We start from the raw sequence: 21,031 nt of genomic DNA on the forward strand, positions 1-21,031 counted from the left end.
TCAGGCTTGGCTATAACCCTCAAAGCCTGACCCAGTTTCCCTGCTAGACCTCAACTTCTGAAAATTCCACAACCTCCCAAGAAAGAATATTCAAACACATGAACATTTAGTGAATATTTTACATTCAGATCAAAACAACAGTCTAGTAAAAACCCCAAAACAAAGTGTTTCACTAGTTAATCTATAATCTCAAATAAGTAAAGTGGAATTGAAAGTTTCATGTTTTCTATGCATTAAAAGTTAAGGCACAGGTTAATTGCATTCATTTCTTGTTGGAAGAATTGTGGGGTTTTTTAGTTTTTTTAATTTAAAAAAAAATTATGTGCGATATATTTTGATCATTCGTTCCCCTCCCCCAACACTTTCCAGATCTTTCTCCTTCCCTCCATCTTCCATCCTTCTCTCTCTCTTTTCTCTTCATCTCAAACCCATAAAATGATGTCTTTGTCATTTCTAGAGTTTTGGAAGTTGCTTACTTCTTGTTTGCTTAGGTAATATTACATCCTTCTGGAGTCTTTGATGGAGTTGAAGAATAGGTAGATAGTTATTGTTTTCCTTAGTTATGATAAAAGATAAAATAGATATGAATATTTTGACTGTAATTCTTGCTTTATAACTGTTTTGCTACATGTAATTTTACTATGTCAAAGTGAAAGTCTTTCTTTTTGTTTAAACAGAAAAAGAGGAAATGATGTAGGAGGGACTTCTATCTATCTGTTGCTTTCATTGGTTAATTAATAAATAAAACTGCTTGGCCTGATAGGTCAGAACATAGGGAGACAGGGAAGACAGAACAGAATTGTGGGAGAAAGAAAGCAGAGGCAGGCAGTCGCCATGATTCTCCTCTCCGAGATAGATGTGGGTTAGAATCCTCCAGGTAAGCCACCACCTTGTGGTGCTACACAGATTATTAGAAATTGGTTATATCAATATGTAAGAGTTAGCTAATAAGGGGCTGAAGACAATGGGCCAGGCAGTGTTTAAAAGAATACAGTTTCCGTGTAATTATTTTGGGTAAAGCTAGCTGAGAGCCGGGCCGCGGCCCACTGTTCCCACTATTACACAAAACAAATCAAAGGTCAAAACAAAGAAACAAAAAATAATAAGACAAATTACCAAAACAAAACAAAATATGTGTGCACACAATCATGGAGTCTGTTTTGGGTCGACTAACTACTCTAGGTCTTGGTGCCTGCCCCGTGCTGTGGTTGATAAACCTAGTGACAAGCCACTGAAGAAAACTGATTTTTAGTTTCCCAGCAGGTATCAATTTCAAACAGTTTCTTGATTAGGAGTAGAACTTTGTATCCACATCTCACTTTCCTTGCTGGGATTTTGTCCGACGGAATTTGTGCAGATCTTGGGTACATTCACAGTCTCTATGAGTTCACGAAGTACAGATTATTTTTATTTACCTTACTCTGCCTTTTCTCTCACACATTTTCAATAGAATATATTTTCATGTTTTAAAATTTTTAAATTACATTAAAGAATCATTTAATTTTATGGTAATTAGCACGTATTGCATCATACACTAAGACAGTGTTAGAAGTATAGAATTCATATGCACTTAATATGATAAAATTTAAAAATCATATTATTAACTTGACCTTAAGTTATTACCTTTCTAAGCATAAGAAGATGACATTGTTCTTTCCAAAATTAAAACTTAATGTATAGTCTAAATTTGTTACCTAATCTCTAGCAAATATTTCCATCATTTTCCATTTGTAATATGACAACATTATTAAAACATGTAAGTGTCACAAAAATAGGTTAAGGTCATTTGAAAATTAATTAATCCTTGATATTCTAGGCTTTGGGATAGAAAGTTCCTGAATTATCTTACAATTAAAGATGTGAAAAATGTCATAGCGTTGTTACTTCACCATTCATTTTGCTCTCTTGTCTGATATAAAGTTTCTGAATCTCAAAATATTAATATTTGTAGAAGTTAGTTTATTAAATATATCCATATAACAATTACATTCTGAACTTTATCAAATGTAAAATGCTGTGTCTAAATTAAATCATTCATTAAAAGTCTCTACTCTGGAAGGCAATCAATAAAATGCAGAAGTAGACAAGCATACTGTTAGGCCCTATGGGTGTGCCTTTGCTGTCATACCTAGGGCACACAAACAGAAATACTACTCATCTAGCTCTTCCAGTCTTTCCATCACCTCATCAATAATTTCCTTGAGCATAAGAGTTTGGGTTGAGCACCCGAGTAACTTACTCTCTTCATTTAGACCAGCTATAGATCTTGTTTATAGTCTCCACCTTTGAGAAAAGAAGTCTCTATAATAAACTGTGAGAGTTACAGTTATCTGTATAAAGATATGTCAACATAATGAAATATCCAGTATAGACAGGGGAAACCTACATGTTTTCATCCTTAGATATGGAGTTACAGATGGTCTCTAGATGCTAAGAGAGAAAAAAATCAGTTTTCCCCCAGGACGATTTCCCACATACATAATCTGATCTAAAACGGTCAGCCCTGGACATGTGTATATATGAACAAACTCAGTGGACTCGAGCAAAGCATGGCACATCAAGTTGAGGTAGAACTGAGATCTTCCCCTTGCTTCAAGGCTGGACAAGATAATCCAGCATAGGGAACCGGCCCCAAAAGCCAGCTAAGTACTTGACTGTAGTACCAGACCAGTACTTGTCTGTAGATCTCTGCATCTGCTTCCATCAGTTACTGGATAGACTATCTCTGATGACATTTAGGATAGTCACCAATCTGATTACAGTAGATGGCCAGTTTAGGCACCCTCTTCACTTTTGCTAGGAGTTTTAGGTAGGGTTATCTTTGTGGATTACTGAGGGTTTCTCTGATGTCATGCTTCTCCCTAATCCCAAAAAGTTCCCCCATCAAGACATCATTTACCTAACTCTCCACTTCTGTCTAGTCTCCAACCTGCCTCCTGCATACAGCCTGCCAAATCTGCTCCCTAAAGTTCCCACACTTCTATCCCCCGACCTCGTCCCCATTCCCAGTTCACCCAAGAGATCCACTCTATTTCCCCTTCTCAGGGAAGTCATGCATCCCTCTCTGGGCCTCTCTGGGCTGTGGACCATAGGTTGGCTATCCTATACTTTACTCTTAATATTCACTTATGATTGAATACATACCATGTTTGTCTTTCTGAGTCTGGATTACCTCACTCAGAACTTTTTTTTAATCCATCCATTTGCCTGCAGACTTCATGAGATCATTGCTTTTTACCGCTGAGTAATACTCCATTGTGTAAATGCATAAATACATTTACCTTATCTTTTCTTTGGTTGAGAGGCATCTAGGTTATTTCCAGATTCTGACTATTTCAAATAATGCTCTCCATTTTCATTATGTTAATCCTACCTATACTCAGTGGTAATTTAGTTGAGAATTGTTCAGTTTCCATAAGTTTATAGGTTTACTGTAGTCTGTGTTGCTGTTGAATTCTAACTTTATCCCATGGTGATCCAATAAGATACACAGGGTTATTCTGTTTTTTTTATGTATTGATATTTGTTTTATGATCGAGTAAGTGGTCAGTTTTAGAGAAGGTTCCATGAAGTGCTAGGAATGTATATTCTTTTGTGTTTGGGTGAAATGATCTGTAGATAGCTATTAAGTTCATTTGAGTCATAACATTTGTTAGTTCCCCTCTCTGTTAAGTTTCTGTCTTGTAGACCTGTCCATCGGTGAGAGTAGGGTGTTCAAGTTTCCCATCATCAATGTGTGGGGTCTGATGTGATGGTAAGCTTTAGTAATGTTTCTTTACCAAATGTGGGTGCCTTGTATTTAGGGCATAAATGTTCAGAATTGAAACTGTATCTTGATGTATTTGTTCCTGTGATAGAATATAAAATGTCCTTCTCCATCAATTTTGATTAATTTTAGTTTGAAGTCTTCTTTGATTTCAAAATATAGATTTATTTATTAAGGATTATTTAATTTCTGCATAAAAATCATCAATTGCTCCTCATTGTTTTTTTTCTTTAACACACATCAATTTTTTCATGGTTTGTTTACCCCAATACTTTAAAAAATATAGCACTTTTTAGTGCCAGAAGGACAGTTAAGGGAGCAAGGCAGTTTCTTGGCTCCCATGACAGGCAGTTTCTAAGGTTGGAAAAGCCAACCCTAAAGAAAATAATTATGCAGAAGTATGCAAATACAGTCATGTATGGTCACTTGTGTGTGCCTAGTCAGTTATCTGAAAAGGCTTGCTGGTTCATTTCGGCTAAAACAAAACAAAACAAAACAAAACAACCTGTCTGACAAAAGACAGAATGAAAGAGAGAGAGCAGGGCTGGCAAAGGCAGATGTGCCAGCCACGTTGAGGGCTCCCACCAGCTTGCTTTTTAAACAGACACCAGAGTAGGGACCCTACTGAACTTCCAGTCAGACTCCATCATCCTCCAAACATCTAAGACATCCTTGGGCCAGATGGATCAGGTCTCTTTGCTGGGTGAAGTGTACGTCTACCTCAGGCTGGGCTCCTCCTGAGCTGGGTAGGGGAGGAAAAGACAGAAAACCCTAGAAATTGATCATTAGCAATGTTAATTGAGCAACGTTAATTGGTTTTGACCACACTGGAGGGAAGCTTGCTCAACCTGTACTGCTGGGAAAGCAGAAGGTGTTTATTGCTCCATTAGAATAGGCAACGAACAAAACAAATGACCTCTAACAAGCTGAGGCTGTCCCCTGCAGACCTAGGCTGGCCTGGAGGCAAAGCTGGGCACCCCAGCTTGCTTGTTCCCACATGGGGCTGTGTCTGGGCGCCTACACTGTATAGTCAAGCTCTACGTTCATTTTGGTGTACATGTCATAGATGGCATCAATGGTGGCTCTGTAGTTGACCAGGAAGAGGCGGATCTTCTCAAGGCACTCCACCTCCGTCACGTTCTGCCCCTTGGAAAGCCTTCAGGAAGTAAGACTTGTAGGGTGCTGCATATAGTGCTGCCTTGAAGATCTTCTGCACTAGCCAGCCGTGGTACTTCTTTAGGGTCATCTCATAGGCCTTGTTGGCTTTTACACGGATGAGGTTAGGATGGTTCTCATCCTGTTTCCCGTCACAGATACTCTGTAGGAACACCTGGATGAAGTGCAGGCCCCTTTTCAGCCACAGCAGTGCCAGTGTGGCTCCTACTTTGGGCCACTCCGCTCCATACATGCCCTTCTCCACTTCCAGGATGTTCTGGAGGGTCCTGAACTTGGCTGGATCAGTGTCGTAGACGGCTTTATTTTAGTGATGTTCCCACTTATGTCTGCCTTGATGGGCGTAAACACTGGGGACCCAAGGCAATCGAAGAAGGCAGATGGACCACCGCCTCCAGGAAGGGCCCAGTATCGATCTGCTGGTCCGCGGGCAGCGGCTTGAGCAGGTGCTTGGCCAGCAGCGCCATTTTGGGGTCGAGGCCCTTGGTGATGCCCCAACCCGCACCACGGGAGTCCGTGTCCAGGCTGTTACCACCCGCCCATGTCTTTTTTTTTTTTTTTTCAGATATTAGAATAGCTATACCAGCTTGCGTCTTAGATCCCTCTGATTGGAAAATTTGATCCCAACCCTTTAGAGGTGATGTCTGTTTTTGAGATTGAGGTGTGTTTCTTGTATGCAGCAGAGAGATGGATCCCAACCCAGACAGATGATGTCTGTCTTTGAGGTTGAGGTGTGTTTCATGTATGCAGCGGAGGGATGGTTCCTGTTTTTGCATCCATTCTGTTAGCCTGTGTCTCTTTATAGACAAATTGAGTCCATTGATACTAAGGGATATTAATGACCAGTGACTGTTAACTTCGGTTATATTTTTGGTTTAGGTGGTGGCAGTGGTAGTGTGTCTGTGTTTCCTTTCTTTGGGTATTGCTGATGTGAGATGATTATCTATTGCCTGTGTTTTTGTGGGTGCAGCTAACTTCCCTGAGTTGGAGTTTTCCTTCGAGTTCTTTCTTTAGGACTAGACTAGTAGGTAGGTATTGTTTAAATCTGGTTTTGTCATGGAATATCTGGTTTTCTCTGACTATGGTGACTGAAAGTTTTGCTACTTTATAGTAGTCTGGGCTTGCATCCTTCATCTCTTAGTGTCTGCAAAACATCTGTCCGGGACTTTCTGGCTTTTACAGTTTCCATTGAGAAGTCAGGTGTAATTCTGATGGGTCTGCCTTTATATGTTATATGGCCTTTTTCCTTTGCAGCTCTTAATATTCTTTCTTTATTCTGTATATTCAATGTTTTAATTATTATGTGACAATGTGATTTTTTTTGGTCCAATCTATTTGATGTTCTGTAAACTTCTTAAACCTTCATAGGCATGTCTTTTTTATATTGGGAAAGTATTTTTCTATGATTTTGTTGAATATATTTTCTGTGCCTTTGAACTGGAATTCCTCTACTTCTATCTCTATTATTCTTAGGTTTGGTCTTTTCATGGTGTCCCATGATATTTTGTGTTAAGAATTTTTTTAGAGTTAATATTTTCTCTGATCAATGAATTTATTTCCTCTATAGTACTTTCAACACCTGAGATTCTCTCTTCCATCTGTTGTATTCTGATGTTTATGCTTGCATCTGTAGTTCCTCTTCAGTTACCCAAAATTTCCGAAATTCCCTCAGTTTTTTTTTCTTTATTACCTCTTTTTCAATTTTCAAGTCTTGAACTGGTTCTTTCACCTGTTTGATTATTTTTTTCTTGGATTTATTGACTGTCTTCAAGGGATTTATTGATTTCTTCCAATTTTTTGTCTTTTCTTTGATTTCTCTAAGAGAATTTTTCATTTCCTCTTTCAAGGCCTATGTATCATCTTCATAAAGTTATTTTTAAGATTATTTTCTTCTGTTTCATCTGTGTTGGCATGTTCATGTCTTGCCAGTGGAGGACCACTGGGTTCTGGTTGTGCCAAATTATTCTTTATGTTGTTGCATGTATTCTTATACTGTTATTTTCCCATCTGTTCTTCCAACTTGAGTAGGTGGTGCTTGTATAGATGCTGCGGATGTCTCAGTGAACAGCTGGCCTGGGGGGGGATGATGGTGTCAGTGGAGTTGGGTGGCAGAGTGGGATGTAGACGTTACAGAATCCATTGGGTGTCTGAGGTGTTGGTGCAAATTGCCCACAGGTCTTTCATCTTTTGCTGGCTGCTGTGGACTGCTCCAGAGCAGTGAGGATCCACTAGAGTCAAAAGTTTGGTTGTATTTAAATAATACTTTGAAGAAAAATGCTATTTAACTTTTTGTTAGAAAGAAAAATAAGAAATAATGCCTCACAGGACTATGTTAAGGGCATAAAAACTTAAAACAGTACCTTGACACAGTGTTTAAAAAGTATAGGTAGCAAGAATAGGACTGATTACTTAATATGCTTCAGAAATTACTGAATGTTAAAATATTTAAATTATACTGAGTGCCATTAAATTTCTAATTGTACATATCTTTAGTGTAATTTAAAATCTTCAGCTTACAGATTTATTGTAATAGATAAAATATGTAATTTTTATCATGCCATTGGCTGTTGAAGAATGCAAATGTTTTTATATGAAGAACCTATTCCTCTAGTGACTGACATTTTTGATGGCTAAGCTCTTTCTTTAGAAGTTATGATTACTACCTTTACAAAGTTGAAACTGCTAATTCAATACTGACATTTGAATGCATCTAAAGAACTTCTTACATAACAATTACAATATTGTTTACAAAAGTCCATCTTTATCATAAGTTAAATTTCATTAATAAAAATATGAACATTTAAATTGAATATAAAATGATAATTTATATTAATTCTTCACAATTTCTTTTCCATTATATCCAAAAACATTCTTTTATATCCAAAAAAAAACAAACTGTAATTTTGAAAATAGATGATTCTTTAGTGTCCACTCTATTTATCCTAAGATTCAACAGGAGCAATGATGCTATGAAACAGTAACTTCAGATAGTCAAGAAGAACATAAAGCAAATTACTGTATGAGTTGTGAACTATAGACATTGCCAATTATCATCAATGCTGATTTCACTAAAAATAAAACAAAAAAGAGAGCTTTAAACTATGTTTCTTCATTTGATATTCTAATAATTAGCCCTTTATCACTATGAGGAAGTACGAGATCAGAAGTCTTAGAAATCAAGGTCATAAATCAAATATGAAAATCTGCACATTCTACTTTGGGAAGTTTTCTAAAAACATGCAGATCTCAGAACTGAAGATTTGAGCGAAGAATTGTGTGTCTAGAATGAACAATTGCTGATAGATGCACTTAATTCACAGTTCCATGATTATATTTTTTTAATTGAGCAACTCTATTATTAAGGCAAGATATAGACCAAAAAGTCTACAATGTAAAACAATCTTAATTCATCAATTTTAACATCTTATATTATGGAAAGTGATATGTGACAATAATAAGTTAAATATAATGGTAAAAACCTATTCCATTTTAAAAACTACCTCTTGTTTTCAATAAGACATTGGGGTAGTAAAACTTTACTTTCAATAAGACATTGAGTAAAACTTAGCAAAGAAATGACATTTAGCAAGAACTCAATACATGAATTTCCTTACATACATTATCTAACCAATTTCATAAATCTGTGCTTAAAATTATTCTTAAAACTGAAAAAACAGTGGCTCGGGAAAGGTAAGTAAGACAGCTAAGAGCGTACAATTAAATGTCAACACTAACACTTAAGCCAAGGATGGTCTGATCCTCTAAAAGTAAGCCTGAGCTGATACTAGGCCCAGTAAATATTTGCAAAGGAAATACACAGACAAATTATAAAGAACATAGCCTATGTCTCCAAAAAGAACGCCATAACATGTTTCATTCTTTTGCAATAAGAATTATGAAGATCAATTATATGCATAACACTGCACCAGGGGGTAGAGCAGCAGAGGCTGTCATGAGGCACGAACATTACTTTTAAAGATGCCATATCCAAGCAAGGCAACATGTATGTAAAACAATAACAAAAAGGGGCAGGATGAAGTGATACATATGAAAAAGGCAGACAGGTCATCATTTGTAATACAAATAGCACGTCAGACTGATAGATTCCATCTTAGTTCTGCCACAGTAAGCTTTAAACATGAATCTCCTCAATCTACAAAAAAAAATCGGTAATTTTAAGATTATATGATACATGGAGATCAGCCAGCACATGACAGACTCAGAACTGCTAGTTGTTGCTCTCAGGCCAAGAACAAGCTGTGAGAAGAGTTTTCCTACCAGAAGAATTGATTAATACGCTGATGGACTTGAGAAAACTTAATTCTAGAAGGAATTAATGAATGGGTCAGACAAATGGTTACATATTATATGCCATTACAAAGAATCTGAACCCTAGGTCATTCTTAATCTCTCTAAAGAGAGCAATAGTGATCTCGACGCATTTCCTCATTGGGTTTATAGCACATCCACTAGTCTCCACAGACTTAGTAAATGGTTTAGATAATGACTTAGAGGCACAAACAGACACAAAACTAAAGTGACATATTCCAATACTGCTTTAAAAGTATTTTTATTTATGTACAAAGTTGTGAGACTTTGATAGAAAATGGGTGGAAAGTGGGAGCAGAGAAGGAGTAAGCAGAAGGGAGAGTAAGAAAGAGTATGTCTGTGAGAGCTTCCCTAAGTGGAATGTGACAGTTTTACTTCCATAGTAACCTCCATTAACAACATCAATGCCCTTGACTTTGCCAGTATCAGTTTAGTTAGGATGTATGGTTTGGACTCATGGTGACCTCCATGATTCTCAACCTTTAGAATTTACAATTTTGTGTCATACTCTCTCCTTGACAACTGGGTGATATCTGTGGGTTTTTTTTTCCTAACAAAAAATAAATATTCAAAGGTGACAAAATATGCATGGTTGTAAATAATTCATTATATTGTTCTGCTTCCTGAAATTCTCTCTCCCTCCCCTCCTCTCTTCTCCTCCCTTAGTCCCTCCACCCACCAGCTCTAAGTTTCTTTTTCCCCCCTTTCTCCGCCTCTCCCACAACCTACCCCTACCTCTCCCCCTCACCTTGTCCCTAAGAATCAGTCAGCTATGCATGGGAAGATTGTACAACAAGAAACCATGGTTGGTCTCCAGGAGATACCTGTAAACAGCCAGGATAAAATCAAAGCTATCAATTTCATAACCACATGGGACTGCCTCAAGCCTTCCCCCAAAGGATTTACCAGTTAGCGCTCCCCCACTGTGAATTATTGTATTATCAAACTGGGACCCAGAATAAACCCTGTCTTCCTTTCGTCAGGTACAAAACAAGTGACTAACACAGGACCCTTATAAAAGACTCCTCAGGTCTCCGTCTACAATAAGAGGACACAGGGAGAAGGCTACAGAAACAGAATCTTCTCCAGATGTCAGTTTCCTGGTGTGTTGACCTCAAACTTCTGAAAGTCTAGAACTAGGGAAATAAGATTTTTTTGATTTAAGGCTACCTAGTCTATGGTATTATGGTGACCCAACAGACTAAAACAAAAACTGGCACTTTCAGTACGGTGCTGATATTAACAGATTCCCAAAATGTCAAAAGGATTATGAAACTGAGTAATTGATAGATGCTAGGAGAGTCTGGAGGTGTGTGCTAGTTACATTGCTGTGAACAAGCTGTTACAGTTGATTGTGGGGAAAGCTCAGAAGAAGGTTAGAGACAGAAAGCCTCAGCTTTCTTCTAAGTATCCATGACATGAACAGGCGTATAAATGTGGTAAAGGTCATTCTAATGAGGTCTCAACTAGAAATGAGCAATGTATTATTGAAAAGTCACATGAAAAGAAATCCTTGCCTCAACACTGTATGTGCTAATGTTCTTTTACAAAGAACTTTAAATCAATCTGATAGGATATTAATACAGTGATGTTTCTAAGGTACAATGTAGCCATCATTGATTACTTAGTAAATTATGAGAGAAATAATTTGAAGATTAATTTTTCCATCAGAAAATGGAAATGGAACTTAAAATTTGAAGAAGCCTTCGGCTTGTCAATATGGTAACTTATTTTGAAAGTATTTTGACAGAGTGATTTTTAGTAGGGCAAATCCCTCACAAATGGAATAAGTATCCACGTAGAAGAGGTTCCAGAGAACTGTCTTTCACTCTCCACAAGAAAGAACAGAAAAAAGCATCATGCAAGAACCAGAAAGTTACACTTCTCCAAAAAATCAAATCTTCTAATGGATCGCTATTTGTTATTTTACTTTTGTTTGTTGTATACCTATTAAACACAATTGTTCAAAATACAAAGTTTGACTATTATACACTAATCTTGAGATTGACAGAGTAGACTCACAAGTGACGGAAAACATGATACTCGTATTTCTTAGTCTGACTTAATTTTCTTAATAATTCTTTCCAACTGAACCCATTTTCTGCAAGTTACCTGACTTAATTCATCTTCTATAGCATGCATACATAATGTATAATTAATAAATATGACATTTTCGATATACTTACTCTGTTCATGGAAACCTGAGTTGATTCCCTAACTTCGCTATTGTGAATAGTGATGAAATAAACAGTAATGTGCAAGTATCTTTGTAATAAATTGACTCTGAGTGCTTTGGGTAAAGAACCAAGAGTGGTATAGGTGGACCATATGGTAGATTTACTCTTAGGTTTTTGAGGAACCTCCATCCAATTTTCCATAGAGACTAGACAAGTTTACATTCCGACCAGCAGAATAGATTTTCCTTTTGTTCACATTCCTCTAGCACAAGTTGTTATCTGTTTTCTCAGTTGTTTTCTTTTGTTATTTTTGAAGGGGGCTTGGTCTGTTGTGGTGCTGACGGTTATTATGGAAGTTCAAATGGACTAAGTGCATATGATTTACAAGTGGAGAGCTCAATCTCAGAAACAAAGAGAAACAGTCCTACAGTGATGTAAAAAGGAAATGGCACAGATGCAAGTAATTCTCAAAGGATATGAAGATAGATATTTTTTGAAAGTTTGCTTTTAATCTCTCTACTTGGTTGTGATTGCCCATGAGCCATTATGCCAAAGTGTTGAAACATAAAAATACTTGATTCAAGCCTTGAAAGGAATATAGTCCTAATTCTTTGTTTTAGTGACAGGATAGATCAAGATGTGCATAGACTCAGAAAGAAAGAAAAAAAGATAGGAGGATCCAGACTACAAAATTTACCAGCCTCAGGTTACAACAAATCATGGTGCTTCTCAAACAACTTCATAATTTTGCACAGTTGAATTAGGATACCATCATGTAAGGTCAGTCAATGAGCAGAGCGCCCATGTATATACTGGGTCTTTCTCTACAAACTGTTTAAAATAAATGTATATGTGTATAGTAACTTCTGTTTTACTCAATGGTAACTTAGAGTTTAATCAATAAAAATTAGCTTAAGACTCACAATCTGGGGAGACAGTGTATCTTGTAAAGTACTTGCATGCTTGTAACATGGAGACAAGCAGTTCCACAGGTTTGCTGGCCGGCCAGCCTAGCCTAATTAGCTAACTCCAGACTAATGAGGGATCTATTTCAAAAAATTGTTGGTCAGCACCTGAGGAAAAAAAAAGATTTTTCTCTGGCCTACACACACACTCGCACATGTGCACGAGTGTGCATGCACATACATACACATACACACACACATTAGATAAGAGAAAGATATTTGCACACACAAATATACATATAAACATATGTATGCATACTTACACAAACACATAAAGAATCTCATTTAACTTGTAAAAGTAACAACTTACTATCCCTAAATGCACACAATAAATATCAGGGAAAAGCATGTCCAGGTTATCAGGAAAAAAAAATAATCTTATTATGGAAGGAGCAAATTTGTATTTCTAACATCATAGCATGCAGATAATTTGCACATGAGTATGATCCAAGTTAGCAAATATTGAAGATTTCTAGGATATGAAAACCTATGTTATATTATGGCAATTTACCTCCATATTATTTCATTGTTATAGATTCTGAAGCTCCCACTAGTATCTAAAAAAAACATGCAGTGCTAATATATAGTTTGTTCCCTGTTTGTATTCAGAAATAAAAATTCCAAAGCAAAATTAACAGGGAAAACTCTGAATCTCATAGGTGGTTAGGCAATTGAAGAGAATCAATCAGCATAAATATGACATTATATGCTACCAACAGAATAGTGCTATTGAACACTGTATTTTATCACAATAAAGTTTAAATTACCCAAGGAGGATACTAAAAGTAATTTCTTAATAGTAGTCAATGAAACTTCTAGAATAATAAAAATGATCGTCAGACAAGACAGTACTATGGTTTCAAAACTTATTAGTAGAATTGTTACAATAGCACAATAAAAATGACAGGTATGTAAACCTAATACAAATGAAACTTCACTACATAGTACCTAACAACTAGGGTATGCATTTTCCCTAAAAATATTACTCCTACCATTCCTAGGAGAAAAATTTCACAGCAAACTCCCTAGTTTCACTAACATGACTGTCTAAACACGAGCTAAACAAAGACAGCAACAATAGACATGTTGAAATGAATGAAAAAAACCACAAAGCCTCAACCATACACAAAAAAATTAAAGCAAATAAGGATTGGGGGAGGGTGGAGAAAACAGTCTTTCCCTGGGAGGAGCACACGAACAGGTTATCTAATTCCAAATGGTCAGCTGGAAGACATCTATTCAGACAACATTATACAGACTGAACAGACTATACTTCTGGATTTAGGGATGGATAGACAGACAGACAGATGGACAGATACATACATATAACAACAATGAGGCTATGAACTTAAAAGCAAGGAAGGATATATGAGAGGGTTTAAAGGAAGTAAAAGGAATGAGAAAAGTTTGTAATTATATCATAAGCTCAAAAAGAAAAGGTAAAAATTAAAAAAGAAAAAGCAATTATTTTATAAAAATATAAAATATATTGATAAAATTAATAATATTCTTCTATATAGCCTGTCTATAACCAACATGATTAAAAATTGTTGACTTAAAATTTGTTAAGAAGGTAGAATTTCATATTAAGTATTTATGTTTGTTATCAGCTTTCTTTTTCTGTGTGACAAGTTAACTGAACAAGTAACTTAAAGGATTCAAGGTTTACATTGGTTCAGTATTTCAGAAGGTTCAGTCCATCATGACTAGGGGGCAGAACACAGCAGCTCACCTATGGTGGTCAGAAAATTGAGAGAGAATGCATGTATTCTAATATTGTCTCCATTTTTTTCCTTTTAATCCACCTGCCCCTCTCTCAGTCAATGGAATGGTGCTGTCTATGTTAAGGCAGATCTCCTGCCCTTAGCTAATCCTCATTTTGAAATGTGTATTATATGGTTCTACCTAGTAGTCACCCTGCTATACGAATGAAGACGAAAGGATGCCAAAGAGTGGTTCCTCTTTTCAGTTGTTTAGTATTTTATTTAAAATATATTTAAAACATTATTTCTCATATTTTAAAATATTTTAAAATTTATTTGATTTAGCTTAAATAGTTAAATATATTTTACATAAAAAGCACAAGTTATACAACTTTACACACAAAAGATTAAAATGTGTGTATCTGTTTGTTTCTGCATATAAACAAGACTAAGAGAGCCTGAGACAGCCTGAGAAAACTCACAAGTATGGCAGAACATAGAAATTGTGTCGTTTGGAAAGGGATGTAAAGGAGTCTTCTTATTGAGTAATTTTTTTTCTACTTTGAGCCAAGTATATCAACAATTTTGTTAAAAGTAGAGATAACTAGATGTACTCAGGTGAACTGATAAAAGTTATAAAGAACCAAAAAATCTGTTTTCTATGGTGAATTTATGTTAGGCTGAAGATTACTGGGTAGCCTAGAAATTTAGAGCAAATTATTGCAAAAAATTCAAGTGATTTGTGATTTTGAGACAGCTACATAATTTATGTACTCATTTCATCAAAACTAATGAAAACATGTAGTATTTCCCCATACTTACTGAAATAGTATTTATAATAGCCAAAACATAAAGTTAACCAAGGATTCCTTAGATCAGTGTTTCTCAACCTTCCTAATGCTCCAACCCTTCCAGTTCCTCATATTGTAGTGACTACCAGTCATAAAATGATTTCACTGCTACTTCATAACTGTAAATTTTCTACTGAACATACTAGTGCCTCCAACAGGAAAAGAAAAATAATCTCCATAGGAATTTGTTTGAACCTAGCTGCCTTTAGTTTGTAGGCTCTGGGCTGTTAAGAGTGGGAGCCACTTGCAGTTGTATGTATGAACGCGCATATTTGGACACAGCAGACTGGATGCTCTATGGAACATTCAGATAAATACATATATACACAAATACGCATCACAAAAGACGAAGATCTAGTCCTCTACATACTTCCTACCTGAAGAACACTGACATCAAAGTACATGTTCACTTAGGCTTTTCAGTGTCATATAATCTATGAATATGAATTTTAAGACAAGATACGACCTGATCATTTTAAGACTTTTAATCTCTATTGACCAGCACAGTATTATGTAAATGACCTGTTACAAACCACTTTTCTTGCCTCTCCTGGTCTTCATGGCAATAATTTTAAGCTTATTAATTACACAAACATTTACGGCGGAGCCACTAAGTCAGATACTATACAGAAGTACACCAAAGGAAAGATAGTTTAGAAGAAATTCCTTAACTTCCAGTGACTTGAAGTCTACTGGACGGGACCTGCATGTATATAAATGTCTAGGCTACAGTAAGAAAAACAGACATATGAATCTCTGAGATGAAAGGTGTGGGAAATAGGCCAGAGCTATAAGGTTTAATGGAATAAAAAGTGCATCATCTGCAAGAAACATAAAAAATGATGCAGAACTGCCAGGCCCAGAGAGAAATTATAATTCTAGCATGCCCTAGCTCTAAGGAAATTCTAATTAATTTGCTTTTTATTTTTTAAAAAAATAATGTTGAAAAGGTAATTCTTTACCAATGTACTAATCTTTGAGGATCCAAAATAAATCCTGGATTCAATTCAGAAAATTAAAACTCCCAACTCATAAAACTCATAGCAAAGTAAACAGCTCATGATTATCCACTAGTCGAGACTATTTATTAGGTAGAGGCCGCACCAACTTGAGAATGAAGAGGCATGGAAAGGCTCAGAAGGGGTGTGTCTGGGAAGATATAAAGGAAGGAAAGGGAAGGCAAAGTGATATATTTTATTTCAATTAATAAAAGTCTTTAAAATTATGATACAGAAATGTAAAATTATAAAATAAAATAAAAATAATATAAAATTTTGCTATAAAGGAATACCAAAACACTAAGATGAATTCAAAAGAAACCTTTGCTTAAACATAATCTCTGGACATAATCAAAAAACTATATCATATGCCTCTACCTAGGCATAGGGAAATAGACACATGACAAAATATTCTGTTTCCAATGTTTCTATTTTTAGTCTATATCGCCTGATAATGCTTCTTACCCACAAATGCTGTAGGAGCTCCTTCAGCCAACAGCTGCTGATATCCAGGTGAGGTGGCCATGCCTTTTATCCCAACACTCGAGAAGCAGAGGCAAGTGGATTTCTGTGACTTTGAGGCCAGCCCGGTCTACATAGCAAACTTCAGGCCAACCAGAGTTACACAATGTCTAAGAAAAAAAGGGGGGGACACTATATTGGAGATATAAAGTACTTATTAAAACAGACATAACACTGCTTCCATGATACTACATGCTAGAAAAGTTGATACATTATAATCAAATAATAAGAAATTATATGGAACACCAGATGGGGCTGGTGGATGCCTACAATGAACATGGACACAACATGGCAGTTGCACATAGGAATTCACAAAGTTGTGACATCATGAAAGATCAATCCAGACAAAATTCTGGCATGGAAGAGGAAGGCAGTAATGAAGTTGCAGCCCTAGCTGAAGCACTATTGGTCACTGACAGCTACAGAAAAAAGAGTGGGTTGTCTTTCTGGCATGCCCTGCGGTCAGTCTACCACATGCCAGTGGATGGTCACAAAAACACAAATGGTCACAAAAACACAAATATATAGGACAGACTAATTGGACTTGATGTGTTTGCAAAAACAAAAAACAAAAAACAAAAAACAAGGACACAAAGAGTGAAAGAGTGGATATGAAATGGAGTTTGAGAGGAGTTGGTAGACAGGTCTGCATGTTCAAATCATGATGTGCATTAGTGCTTGAGCTGGCTTTTGGGAACCTATTCCCCATATTAGGTTGCCTCGCCCAGCCTTAATACAAAGATAATAGCCTAGTCCTACCTCAATTTGATATGCCATGTTTTGTTGACACCAATGAAAGGTCTGCCCCTTTTTGAACAGAAACAGAGGAAGAGTGGATGTGGGGAGGACAGAAGGGAGGCAGGTGGAGAAAAAAGGAGGGGAGGAGGAAGAGAAAATTGCAATTGGAATATAAAATAAATGGAAAAAAATTAATGAAAAAGAAAAAAGCACAATGTGCAAAATTCTCAAATAATTAATAAAATTAATTTTTTACTGAACAATATGAAAGAGGTGGCATAAAGCCAGAGGACCAGGTTGTCAGCTGAGAAATATTGTCTTCTCTATGTGGCAGGGAAATCTCAAAAATATGTGAGGTTACGGATCTTAAAAGAGAACTGTCGATACAAGCATAATTCCTAACTGTATTCTACATATTTATCCTCATATCCACAGACACAAGAATAACTCTCGCCCCACATCAAAGAAGCTCCTCTTTTCAGCAGATGGAGACCATTAAAGAAAGCCACAATGGTCAAAGTGCAGAGAGTTGTTGACTATAGGGTTCCTAACCCAAACAGATAGATCAACGACATGAGTCCTGCACCAAAGACTCGGGGAACAGCTGGGAAGAGTTGGCAGAAAGACTATAGAAGACTGAGGACCACAAAGTCCTAGAAAGGAGAGGAAAGCTACACCCATAACTCAGCAATACATTTCCTAAACAAGACCTGAATAATAACACCAGTAGACATGACAATGCAGAAAGCTCAAAGGACCACCACCTTAGACAAAGAACTATACAGGAACTCATGACTGCTGAGAGAGAATCAGTCTTCCCCAGGGACAAGCCCCCTAACTGGTTATGCAACAGAAAGCGATCAGCCATGGAAGCATATACATGCAAGCAACACTAAACAGACTCAGAAAGTTGTGTTTATATGTATATGTAGCAATAATAATCAAAGAAAATGAGACCATTAATTTGAGAAAGAAAGAGTAAGGGGAGAATATGGGAGCAATTAAAGAAATAAAAAGGAGAAAATGATGTAATAATGTTTTAAATAAAAATTTATTAATAAAAAATTGTAAATTATCTAACAACCACTCTCTCTCTCCCTCCTTCTCTTAGTCACTTTTCTAGTTTCTGAAGAAAAGACCTGAGATAGATTGCCTTAACAAGAGGAAAGATCTGTTTGGCCTCACAACTTTTTAAGTACTATCTCATGATCCTCAGGGCCTCAGTTTCATCTTGTAAGTTAGAAGACCATATGTAGTTGCATATCTGAAAGTGTGAGCTGTGAAGAACCCAGCAACAGTAAGAGAGTTCTAAACATAGACAACCTAGGGTTAAAACTGCATTCAAATGCGTAATGAATTGTCTCTGTCCTCTGTTGTATCACACAACTTCACTGCAGCCTTGCTGGTGAACAAACAGTTTGCTCACTTTGCAGTGCATGTGCAGTCACTGTGCAATGCCCATAAACCACACATGAAACACCTCAGTTCAGATTATCAATTATTCCATGTTATGGATTACAGTGTTTATACTATACATACAAAATTGTCTGTTCTTATGAAAACACCATGATTTCTCTGCCTTCATTCTTCAGCCCAAATAAAATTTGTATAGTTTTGGTGTGTCTTCTGTTATAATATTTGATTTTTAAATCTGATTTGTTGACTTAAATTTCATAAAAATCATTCAATAATTTTGACTTGAGATTAAGAAAGATTTCTAATGATTTCTATACATTGTCCTACTATTTTGTGTTATGTGTTTATGCAAAGCAGCAATCTCAGCATTGATAATTATACAATTAAAATACTGATCAACATTGATGCTCTATGCCAATCTATATCAATCTTACAGACCAGAGTTTGGTTCCCAGCATCCATGTCAGACACCTCATGCTGCCTGAACTCTAGCTCTAAGGGATTTGATGCTCTTCTCTAGTCTCCCTGTGCACCTCCACTCACATGCTCATATCCACAGAGACACACAGATGAACACACAGATAAACAAAATAAAAAGATGAAACTTTCATTAAAGAATGAATACATTTGAACAAACCTGAATAAAAACAATGGTGTTCTAGACCAAAGTGCAAAGGTCTTTCTTGGGGTCATAAGCATGTACAGAGTATTTAACAGTTGAAAGATGATGTCAGTAACTTAAACTTGATCAGTTTCTGTAGCTTTTTGTGTTTATTTACTATGTGCTATCAGACTGTGAGCTCCTTCACAACAAGGGCCCAAAATGTTACTTTTGAGACCCCATTATCTAGCCTAGAGCATGGAACACAACAAGAAATAAGAAGTTAATGAGAATTTAGCTGTTAAACTTTGTCTTGTATGGTTTTCTGACTGTGGTGAACCTTACTTAACTAGGCTGTCAGCATTTTTAAAAGCAGACACTAGGCCCTGCTGAGCAGTTCTTCCCAGAGAGGTGAGTGGGTGCTAGCCTGGGCAGCCTGCCTGCCTGTCCGGGAAGGGAGCACAGCCCTCCCCTCCTCAGCTTCCGCGACAGGGTCTTCGGTGTTCCAAGGGACCCCTCCCCTCCCCCCACTGCTGCGGGCCCTTTGTCTCCTGAGTCCTGGGAAGACCAGCTAGCCCCGTTGCCCTGCTGAGCAGTTCTTCCCAGAGAGGTGAGTGGGTGCTAGCCTGGGCAGCCTGCCTGCCTGTCCGGGAAGGGAGCACAGCCCTCCCCCCCTCAGCTTCTGCGGCAGGGTCTTCGGTGTTCCAAGGGACCCCTCCCCTCCCCCCACTGCTGCGGGCCCTTTGTCTCCTGAGTCCTGGGAAGACCAGCTAGCCCTGTTGCCCTGCTGAGCAGTTCTTCCCAGAGAGGTGAGTGGGTGCTCACCACTGCCCAGGAAGAGAGCACAGCCCCCCCCCCAGCATCTGCAGCAGGGTCTTTGGTGTTCCAAGGGACCCCTCCCCTCCCCCCACTGCTGCAGGCCCTTTGTCTCCTGAGTCCTGGGAAGACCAGCTAGCCCTGTTGCCCTGCTGAGGAGTTCTTCCCAGAGAGGGCTGAGGAGCTCTATCCAGAGAGTGCTGTGAAGTCCTACCCAGAGAGTGCTGAGGAGTTCTATCCAGAAAGTGCTGAGGAGTTTCATCCAGAGTGGAAGAGATGGGCAGGCGCCAATGCAAGAATTCCTCCAACAACCTGAAAGGCAACATGACATCGCCAGAATCCAGGGAGCTCGAAACTAGAAGAATTGAACACCCTACGCCAGAAGAAATAGAAGAAATTGACTCTAAGCGCTTCTTTATGAAAATAATAGAGGAACTTAAACAGGAGGTGAAAATCTGCCGTAAAGAAATGGAAGATAAGTATAACAAAAAAATTGAGGAAATGAGTAAAGAAATGGAAGAGAAATATACCAAAAAGTTTGAAGAAATGAGTAAATCCGTAAATGAAATTCTGGGAAACCAAGAAAAAACAATCAAACAGGTAATAGAAACAGTTCAAGATTTGAAAACTGAAATGGAGTCAATGAAGAAATCACAAACCGAGGGCCGGCTGGCTATGGAAAATCTGGGTAAACGAACAGAGACTTCAGAAACAAGCTTAACCAATAGAATACAAGAGATAGAAGAAAGAATCTCAGACTCTGAGGACACCATAGAGAAATTAAACACTCTGTCCAAAGAAAACAGCAAATCCAACAAATTCTCATCACAAAACATTCAGGAACTATGGGACACAATAAAAAAAACAAATCTAAGAATAATAGGAGTAGAAGAAGGAGAAGAATTGCATTTCAAAGGTCCAGAAAATATACTCAACAAAATTATAGAAGAAAACTTTCCCATCCTAAAGAACGATA

General features: G+C 37.2%; 1 protein-coding gene and 1 pseudogene across 3 annotated transcripts in view; both read right to left on the bottom strand.

Annotated features, from left to right (window-relative positions):
* Positions 1–21,031, bottom strand: part of LOC125412531 (BEN domain-containing protein 5) — a 1,187,626-nt gene that overhangs the window by 1,052,106 nt on the left and 114,489 nt on the right. The window lies entirely within an intron of this gene.
* LOC125412534 (glycolipid transfer protein pseudogene) lies at positions 4,784–5,429 on the bottom strand (annotated as a pseudogene).

The sequence above is a fragment of the Myodes glareolus genome, chromosome 3 (assembly GCF_982192425.1).
Source record: "Myodes glareolus chromosome 3, mMyoGla1.1, whole genome shotgun sequence".
In the NCBI taxonomy this organism is placed as follows: domain Eukaryota; kingdom Metazoa; phylum Chordata; class Mammalia; order Rodentia; family Cricetidae; genus Myodes; species Myodes glareolus.